The following is a 10,156-nucleotide window of genomic DNA, read 5'->3' as shown; positions in this document are numbered from 1 at the left end:
AAATTAAAAATAGGGCTTTCTGATCCCTGTAGGAGTCTGCTGAGAAAGACCCCAATGAACTCAATCAATTTAATCCCATCAATGTTCAGCGACCAGGTTCGAGGACCAGATAGGCAGTCCTAGGCCACAAGGCGGTACCATCTTCTGTCTGGTGCCTTTATAAAACCTCCACATCCCTCCATTTTTGGCTTTCTGATCCAAATTGAGAAGCAAGGAGAAGCGCAGCCACACAGCTTCACTATGCACATCTCCCAGCCCATGAATCTCACTATGATATGCACATGCAGTAAAAGCCATGCTACAACCATGTCAAGCTGGACAACAGCATGCATAGAGAATGAAGATGGCAGCTCTGATGTAGGCATTATTTCCTTTTAGGTGAAGAAGCTTCTCAGCTTAATTTAGTCCCATCTGTGTATCTCTGCAAAAATCAATGGCCCTCTTATACACCAATAATTATAGAGAAGAAATGGACATCAAAAATCAATCCCATTCACATTAGTTCCCCACAAACTCAAATATCTTGAAGTCAAATTAGCTAAAGATGTGAAAGACATACAAAGAAAACTACAAAATCCTGCTTCAAGAAATAAAAGAGGAAATAGGGAAATGGAGACACATACCCTGCTCATGGATTTGCAGGATTAACATCATTAAAATGGCAATACTCCCCCAACGCATTGTACAGATTTGATGCAATCCCTCTAAGGATACCTGTGACATTCTTCAAAAAGGTGAATCAAACACTCCTGAAATTCATCTGGACCAATAAACACCTGCGAATACTAGAGCAACCCTTGAGAAACAAAATATGGGAGGCATCACTTTCACCAACTTTAAACTGTATTACAAAGCAATAGCATAGAATTGGAATAAAGACAGACCCTCAGATCAGTGGAATAGATTATTCAGAGAATGCTCCCCTGATATACAATCAATTAATCTTTGATAAAGGGCAATAAATGCAATTTGATCAAGGAAATCCTCTTCAAGGAAGAAACAGCACTTTACAAACAATTCGAAGCAGAGAACACTATATTTCTAATCTAAAGTAAGATACATGAAACTGAAAGAGTTTCAAACAAAATAAAGTCAAATAGACAAACAAGACACATCACAATTAAAATGGCAATATCCAACACTTGTTATAGAGCCTTAAAGCAGCAGAAAAAAAGCAAAGATTCACAATAACTGAAATTCCATAAAAGTCATAGCAAATTTAGCCAACGAAACCCTTCAGATCAAAGAAAATTTATAATATATTCAACATAATGAATAAAAGTACCAAAAATACTATACTCTCTCTGAGTTTGGTTGTTACTTTCACATAATGGATTGATACATTTTTTTCCAGGTAAATAGCATCTAAACATACAGATCAATTTTGTAGCAACCACAACAGATTTCTGTAAATGGGAAGATTCAATCTGGAAAAAATAAGGAATTAAAAAGCATAAGCTGTGGCAAAAAAAGGAAGGTAACAAAATGGTCTCTTAGAAAGAATTTGAGACTCTGAGACCAGAGCAATAGTACAACAGATAGGGTTTCTGCCTTGTATGCAATTGACCTGGATTAGATCCCAGCATCCCATATGGTCCATCAAGCCAGCCATGGTAATTGCTGAGTGTAGAGCCTGAGCACTTCCTGGTACGAAACCCAAAGCAAGCAAACAAAACAAAACAAAAAAGAACTTAAGAATTAACATCCTCCACTGTATCATAATGAGTATGGTATTCCAAACAAAGTTAGGTGTTAGAAGTTAGCTTCCAGTTTTATACTGAATAGATACATCAGCAAAATTGAGTATATATATTTTTGGCTTTTTTTTTTTCCAGACCAGTAGTGTCCTATCCCAGTTCAGTGTTTGGGGATTACTCCTGGCAGTGCCCAGGGAACCATTCGTGCTGGAGACAGAAAACTGGCCTCATTCATGCAGAGCACACATTACAGACTCTGAACTTTCTCCAGCTATTTGATAACATTTTATAATGTTTTAAAAGTAAAACTAAGATCCTGTTAGTTAAAGGTAAGAATAAATAGCATAAGATAGAAATTCAAATTAAATGCCTACTTGTCTATTTTCTTCAGATTAATCCTAGATCATGGCAATTATTTTAGCTTTTATTTGCCGTATCTGAATTCTAAAGAAAGGTAGCAAAAGTTTTCTATGAATGGATGAGAATTTTTAAAGTGTGTTCCAATTGTATGAAGACAAATCTGTGAAGATATCTATTATTTATTTGTTTTATCTTGTTTTTAGCATTGCTGTTATAAAATAATAAAATGCCATACCAGCACTGAGTCAGACTGACTGTAATTTTCCAGCAGAAACCTCTGAGTCTCCTGGGTACTACTTGCTAGAACTTTCCAAAATAATAAACTATTCACTGCATGCTTATGAACTAGGTTAAGTAAGAAAATTGTTTCCTAAAAAAAATATTTTATATAATACCATAGAATTATACACATATTAATATTTTTAACAATAATTAAATGCTTTTTAAAATAAAGTTATATAATCATATGTTTCTGAGAGGCAAACCCCCCTCAGTTTAATGCTAATTTTTACACAGTTCAGACACATTTCATCAAAACTTTTATTCACAATACTTTAGAACTTAAAAAACTACAAACTTGGGTTTTCAATCATCATTGGCATAATCTAGTTCCAATATTGACTTCATATATCATCCAAATTATATGACTCAATCACTTTTTAATTGGTCCAATTTTGTTGAAATTTTTTGTTGTTCTGCAATTGACAAAGAAGTTCGTATTTACATTTTGTAAAAGACTAAGCTAACATAAATTACATAATAAAATGCCCAAATATAAAGAATAATGAGGAAAAAAACACATAAAGAGAAGAATCAGGAGATAGTTGATGAACAAATGGTTCAGATATGTCATATTATGTGATTATATATAACTAAAATATAAGGAACTGCCAATATTTTAAGGCAGGCAGTGAATTAAAACTATGTTTTCAGAAAAAAAAATCTATATCACAATGGAAAGTAAGTTTAGTAAATGTTTACAAGAATATTGGTACTGGGCCCATAGTGATAAAGTGGTAAAGCTTTTATTTATCAGATGCAGCTGACTTAGGTTTGGTCTCGCAAGTTCTATATAGTCCCCTGAGCCTGCTGGAATAGATTTCTAAACACAGAGCCCGGAGAAAGCCATGAACACAACCAGGTGTGGCCCCTAAACAGAAAACAATTAAAATAAATAAATAAGAATATTGGCATTTTTAGCAACTAAAGGATGCAACTATCTATACATTCTATTACTTTGGTTGACAAAATTCAATATCATATGTGTGTCTAAAAATCACACACACAAATACAGGTGAAGAATTGTTGAATTTCTTTCTATTTTAAGTTAGTTCTGAAAACTGACCTTTTGGTTGAAGTGTCAACTTCTGTTTATTTTATGATATTTAAATCTAATTGAAATGTTGGCTAACTTTGCTTACATTTTATGCTCGTCATTCAAAGGATGCCTTAAAGAAATAAAATGTCTTGATTCTTATTTTGTGTGCTCTTGCTACTGATGATAGGTGAAAAATAGTTTTACAGACTGGGTGCTTCTTTTGGATTTCTAGGTTAAGAGTGTCCTCTACAGTCCAGATAATGCAATGCCACTTCTTTGAAACATGTTTCAGAAAAATGAGGTTTTCAAAATTAAATAAATGTCATATATTTTACATACCATATCACTAAAGCAGGAGTGGCCATGGTGTGTTTGTCCACGGTTCCCAGACTCTTCAATATTTTCAAAATAAAAAATGAATAATAAAATATTCAGGCCCAGAGTAAGAAATAGGAAAGTTTATTGAAAAGCAGAATTGAAAGTAACTCCCAGTGGAGAAGACCTTAGTAAAGGACATCATAAATTTTGCAGGATTTTTTTTTAATAAAATTGGGTCTTGAGTTTCTTATTAAACAAAATGTCTGAGGGTTCACCATTTTTCTTCAGTGATGTCTTATTAATTGAGGGCTTTTTTGTGTCGCTAAAATAAAAATAACATTATTCTTTCCTGTTTAGGCTGGCAGGGTCAGAGGGGAGTGGGGACCATCCCTATTTTAATTAACTATTTGTGTTTTATTTGTTTTTGGACCTTAGTGGGGGCCTACTCCTGGCTCTGTGTTCATGGATCACTCCTGGTGGGATTCTTGGTATTCGATTCCATGGATCAAATCCAGGTCAACTGTTTTCAAAGCAAGAGCCTTACCCACTATATTAATTTCTTTAATCTATCTGAGATTATTTAGTTTATGTATTTTACCATCTGACCAGTTATTGCCCCGTTATATTAGTCCCTTGTAAATCCAGGGCCTGGGGCAGAATGTATGGTCTTGGGAAATTATCAATTTCTTCAGTCTCAAAGAAAGCCTAGAAATTTTCAAGAATGTTTAAAATGTAGGTTGAGGACAGAGAAAATGGAAGTGCTCACAGCAGCAACTGGCAAAGGAAACAGAGGTTTCCTCTTTCATCACCTATGCATCAACTATGCAGAAGCATAGTTCCTAAATCTTTCAGTATTTTTTTATAATATCTTTTTTTAAACACCGTGATTACAAACATGACTATAGTTGTATTTCAGTCACAATAAAATACCCCCTTTCACCAGTATAACATTCCCACTATCAATGTCCCCATCTCCCTCCTCCCACAACCCTTGCCTGTATTTGAGACAAGGCATTCTACTTCTCTCACTCATTAAGATCGTCAATGAGGGGCCGGGCGGTGGCGCTGGAGGTAAGGTGCCTGCCTTGCCTGCGCTAGCCTAGGACAGACCGCGGTTCGATCCCCCAGCGTCCCATATGGTCCCCTAAGAAGCCAGGAGCAACTTCTGAGCGCATAGCCAGGAGTAACCCCTGAGTGTCACAGGGTGTGGCCCAAAAACCAAAAAAAAAAAAAAAAAGATCATCAATGATAGTTGTTAGTGTAGTTATTTCGCTAACTATACCACTACTCTTTGTGGTGAGTATTTTCTTTTTTTGTTTGTTTGTTTTTGCAATGTTTAATATTAAATATTTTCTTTTCCTTTTTTCTTTATTAAAAAAAAAACCTTCACTAGTGCAACATTCCCCTCACCAATGTCCCAAGTGTCCCTTCTACTCATTTGATGAGTATTTTCAAGAGTGAAAATAATACTAAGTAGCAATGATGCTCAGAGTTAGAATGAAGAGTTGATTAGGTTCGATCCCCCAGTGTCCCATATGGTCCCCCAAGCCAGGAGCAACTTCTGAGCACATAGCCAGGAGTAACCCCTGAGTGTTATCGGGTGTGGCCCAAAAACCAAAAAAAAAAAAAAGAAAGTAAAGAAGGAAATACATTGTCTCTTTGTCAAAATTCCTTCCTATGCAGGAACTTAATATAGTACTAAATTAAATAGGCTCTTTTATATATATATGAGAGGGGGGGGACCTTTTTGCAGGCCTTTAAAGGCTCTGTGCATCTTTTTACAAAGAATGCAAGGATCCTACAAAATGGTCTGTCTGGCTGAGTCTTTTAGGTTTGGCCATTTTCCTTAGGCACTGTTCTTTGTCTTATCCTCCTTAATGAGACAGATTCTATTGTCCTGGCCAGGCCCATGAGGATCAAATATGTACAAAGGGACAAAAAAGTGTATGGGTTAATGGGAATTGATGGAACTGCAGGCTAAGGGAAACTGAGGTTTCTTTTATCATTTGTACTTCACAGGCAAATTATTGCTTTTATTTTCCTTTCAGTTAACAAGTTCCAATTTTGCTATTTCCTTATTTCTGCCCTATTCAGCCCAGACTTGCTCTCTTCCCAGAAATAACTCATAGTCCAAATAAAAAAATTTAAACCCTTTCTTTCTGATTCCATAAAAGTTTCTTTCCAGATATCTTACAGTTACCATGGTTTCTGCATTTGAAATCAATCCCCACTTATATGAAACCTTTGAGAGGGAGAGTTTTATATATAGGTTCATAAAAGGTAGGATAAAAGTAGCTACTCTAGACATTAATTATTGCCTTTCTATTGGCAGGTAATTTGAAATTATGATCTTCTCTACCTTTTAGTTGTACTGAATATGTGTGATGTTCATTTGGGTGTTCTTCCCCCCTCCCTGTGATACTTAAACTGGTATCTTAAACTGCTTTAAGATATAGGGGGTGAGACAACTGCCTTTGTCTCTCTGTGTATTAATCTTGTTTAGATATATACCTAAGGGATTTTTAGTTGTTTGTTTTTTGTTTGTTTTTATTTTAGTCCACACCTGGTGATGCTCAGGAGTTACTCCTGGCTATGTGCTCAGAAATCACTCCTGGCTTGGTGGACATATGGGACATTGGAGGATCGAACCATGGTCAGTCCTAGGCTAGCACACTCAAGGCTTGTGCCACTGCTCCAGCCCCTAGATATATACCTAAGTTTTAGCAGAATTCCTTTTACTCTAACCATTTTGAAATTTGAAAGGAAACCAAGAATTTTCCTCACTATTGACCTCCATGTTGTTAATGGGAAAATTCCCAGGATTGGTAGGCTTTGTTATACGAAGAGTTAGAAGAAAGATAGGATATATGTAGGAGAGGTGGTATGAGTCTTGCATGTGGTTCACCGTCTTCAAATTCTCTGCATAATATATGTTCCTCCTGAACCCTTAAGCTTGACTCCTCCATACAGATCCTGGAGTAAGTACCACCGCCGGACCTCAAAACAAAACAAAACAAAGAACTGTATGAGACAGAGCTGAGGGTATAAAAACGCCAGTTTATTTCTTTAAGCCATGTAAAGCACAAACTGAGTAACTAGAAAGCAGTAGGAAAGTCTTTCAAGGACTAATAAACCCTGTCCAAGGTCAAATCAGTAAAGTAATATGGGATGATTAGGTGCTTTAACTTTGTTGGGACCTGAATTCTGAACAAGGAGAGAAGTCATTTTGTAAAAGCCATACGGCTGGCTTCTTCTTAGGTTCTGAGCAGGGAGAGACACCATTTTGTAAGGACCACATGGTTTAAGCCACATGCTAGGGCTTTACAAGCCTATTTCCATAGACCCTGCCCCAAGCTACCTGGCCATACCAGGTAATACCAGGTAGCCTATGAGTAAAGTACAAGAGAGCAGTAGGAAGGTACCCTTAGACAAGAGCCAAACATTTTAAGGATAATCAGAAAGCTGGAACCTCTCTATATTCCTTCCCTATATAATCTTCCTCATGACTTTGGGAGGAGGTCATCTCCTTCAGAGGATGGCCCTGGCTGGTCAGGATGTGGGGTCTTGTTGGCATGTATTAAAGTATTAAACTTTATTCCAGTTGTGTGGTCTTGTCCTTCTACTCTGAAACCCAATATTTGGGGGGCTTAATTCGTGAATGTAAAATATATCAGTTTTCTAGAGATAGTGATATTTTTCTTTATTCAATCAAAACATAATGATAAATATGAAATATTCTGTTTAGGGTGTTTTTGAATGCTACAATGAGTGAAATTTACATAACATAGCTGAGAATTAAAAACATGACTTAGAAACTACTGAGAAATGGGAGGTAGAAGATATGAAAAAGAGAGAGTAATATGCTCAAGAGAGATCTCAGTCTTCTCCAACAGTAGAGAGAATCCCAGACCACAATCCAGCCTGAAAGTATACAGTCCAGATCTCAAGAGGGGAGATACAGATTACATGTGCTTGGGTATTCTGTGTGTACACTTCACTTTAAGCTTAGAGAAATGTGTATTTCTTTTTTGGGGGGACACACCTGGTGATGCTCAGGGGTTACACCTGGCTATGTGCTCAGAAATCGCTCCTGTCTTGGGGACCCTACGGGACGCCGGGAATCAAACCGAGGTCTGTCCAGGGTCTGTTATGTACAAGGCTGTAAATATAGCTGCACTATAGCTTCAGCCCGAGAATTGTGTGTTTCTTAGTTTTACTACATTTGCAATTTTTTTCCTTGAAAAGCTCCTAATTACTTGGTATTTGACTCCACTTTTGGTAGACTGTGAAAATTTCATTTGTAAAATAAAAAGGTAACAAGATAATTAAAAGGGCCTTATCCATTAAGCACATTACATAAACCCTATGTATTAAGTGCCACAACAAAATAAAAAAACACTAGACCCACCAAAATTAAATAATAACACTATATATAATGTCTATAACAATGTAGTTCAAATGCAATCTCCATAAGAATGCTTCCACACAGAAACTGGAACTATTTAACTATTTCATCAAAGTATTATAGTATTGGCTACATTCAACTATATGAAAATGATCAGGATAAATCACGTGCTGGGACACAATTAACTACAGATTCATGAAAGCAGAATTGTATTAAAACTTTATTAATATCAAAATTATCTGAAAGAAGAAATTGATAATCAAATTGAATATATGAAAACTCCAATACTGGGGCCAGAGAGATAGCATGGAGGTAGGTCATTTGCCTTACATGCAAAAGGATGGTGATTCAAACCCCGGCATCCCATATGGTCCCCTGAGCCAGCCAGGAGTGATTTCTGAGCATAGAGCCAGGAATAACACCTGAGCACTACTGGGTGTGACCCAGAAACAAAAACAAAATAAAACAAAACTCTAATACTTGGAAACTGAATAATAATTTTTAAATGACTACTGTACCAATGAGCAAATCAAAGAAGAAACCAATGACTCCTCGAGATGAACATCTTTCAGAATATAATGAAACAGAAAAAGAGTACTATGATGGTAATAGCAATATTAACATCAAGAAACAAGGAAAAAATATTCACATAAGTACTCTTACCTTGCATCTCAAGAAACTAGAAAAATGAAAACCAAATGAAGAGACTCGATTTAAAAATTTAAAGCAGAAATAAATGATGTAGAATTAAGAAATAAATGTAAGAAACCCAATGAATTCAGAAGTTGTATTTAAAATTTTTTTTCACAAACACTTATGTAGATTCATGAAAAAAGAAGAGAGATAATTCTAATAAATTAGATCAGAAATGAAAGTAGAGTTGTCTAAGAGATGGTTAAGTGGGAATCAATAGTGTGATGTGGGTTCAAAAGCAAAAGCAAAATAAATGATTTAGGGCAGAATTTATAATAGGTACCTCACAAATGCATATTTCTTAAACATTACTGTAGTTTCTATTTTTGTCCCCCCCCCCATTCACAATACAGACCAGGCAAAGGGCCTGGGTTGAGGTGTATATGGGGTGTGTTTACTGTACCTCCTCTTTCTATACGCAGCCTGTGGTAAGCATTGGAGGCCTTGTCTTTTTTTTTTTTGATTTATATATATAAACCTATAATAGTAGTTTCTATTTTTAAGCTAAATAACATAGAAGAAATTTATTAACTTCTCAATCATCAAATATCCCAATACTGCACAAAGATGAAACAAAAAATTGAGCTATCCTATTCTTTGTAAATAAATAATACATTAATGAGGTGATGTTATTTTTTTTAATTCTTGGTAATCAAGGACCAGAGATCTAATCCAGTAGATAAGGTGTTTGACTTGCATGCCACAGACCTTGTTTTAAAAATCATATGGGTAGCCTGAGATCCTACAAGTAATCTCTGAGCACATAGTCAGAAACAAGCTGGGTGTGACCACCAAATCAATCAATCAATCAATCAATCAATAATAGTAGCTATTTAATATCAGGTCAATATAAGATATTAGAATGTCATCAGTGTTTTACTTTTGTACAATCTTGTGTTTATACTTTGGTTTGGGGGTCACATCCTATCATGTTCAGGAAGTATTTCTATTCAGTGCTGGTGAGTAGCTCTGTGCAGTGTCTCATAACCATGTGGGGCATAGATCCATACAGATTGATATGATAGAAGAGACATGCAGTCAGCCAACTAAGCTTTATCTTGTTTGCATCTTTAGAACCTTCTAAACCAGTGAATTAATTTTGGTATAGAAATGACAACTTATCTCATATTTTCTTTATTTGCAGGAGGCATTTGAATATTTATTCACCTGTTTTTTAATCCTAAGGATTGGACCTAGTGCTTCATCCATATAAGGCATATTGATGCATCATCGAGCTATATTACTAATCCCCCCCCCCTTTATTAGGCTTTTTTTTTTGAAAACAAGTAATTACACTTTCAAGAATCATCCCGGAGCACCACCAAGGGTGATTTCTGAGAACAGAACTTGAAGTAAACATTGATA

General features: G+C 35.8%; 1 pseudogene; it reads right to left on the bottom strand.

The window, feature by feature from the left end:
- Positions 1–9,119: 9,119 nt before the first annotated feature.
- LOC126023237 (uncharacterized) lies at positions 9,120–9,235 on the bottom strand (annotated as a pseudogene).
- Positions 9,236–10,156: the final 921 nt, after the last annotated feature.

Source organism: Suncus etruscus, chromosome 11 (assembly GCF_024139225.1).
Source record: "Suncus etruscus isolate mSunEtr1 chromosome 11, mSunEtr1.pri.cur, whole genome shotgun sequence".
Taxonomy (NCBI): domain Eukaryota; kingdom Metazoa; phylum Chordata; class Mammalia; order Eulipotyphla; family Soricidae; genus Suncus; species Suncus etruscus.
Note: the sequence above shows the minus strand (reverse complement) of the source record. Positions and strands in the feature narration are given on the sequence as shown.